We start from the raw sequence: 689 nt of genomic DNA, 5'->3' as shown, positions 1-689 counted from the left end.
GGCAAGGAGTCGCCAGAGGAGAGCAGCGACGCGTCCATCTCCAAGGGCTCCGGGCCCGACGGCTCGCTGGAGGGCTCGAGCAGCCCGACGTCAAGCTTCCCGTCCAAGTCGACGACGTCGTCGGACGCGGGCCGGTCGGAGCACCACGGCTCGCAGGGGCAGCCGCCGAGGGCGTCCATGAGGGATCTGCAGGAGGCGCTGGGGCAGAAGGGGGGGGGAGGGGGCAGCAGCGAGGACAGGAAGTCGAGCGACAGCGAGGAGCCCAAGGACCCTTTCTCCGACTCGGGGTCGAGTGCGAGCTGTCCGTCGGCGTCCTCGGCGGGGGAGAAGAGCAGAGCGCTGGAGCAGCACGGCGAGCGAGGAGGGGCAGGAGGGGAGGCGGGGAGGCATGCACGGGCAGGAGAAGCGCTGCACTCGTCGGGTGCCGGGGAAACGCAGCAGCAGGGAGGCAAGGGAGGCGGGAAGCCAGTGTCCAAGTGGAGGGAGGGCACGCAGCCCGAGGCAGAGCCCCAGCCGGGAGAGAGGAAGCACAGGCGCGAGAGCACGTTCAAGAAGTCGCAAGGGGGGGAGGGTATCGACAGTCAGACGGCAGGAGAGATAGCGGGGCTGCTGCGACATATGACAGAGCAGCAGGGGCAGATCATTGCGCAGCAGAAGCAGATCTTGGAGATACGCGCTCAGCACCTGTC

The sequence above is a fragment of the Guillardia theta genome, assembly GCF_000315625.1.
Source record: "Guillardia theta CCMP2712 unplaced genomic scaffold GUITHscaffold_111, whole genome shotgun sequence".
NCBI classification, from domain to species: Eukaryota; class Cryptophyceae; order Pyrenomonadales; family Geminigeraceae; genus Guillardia; species Guillardia theta.
Note: the sequence above shows the minus strand (reverse complement) of the source record.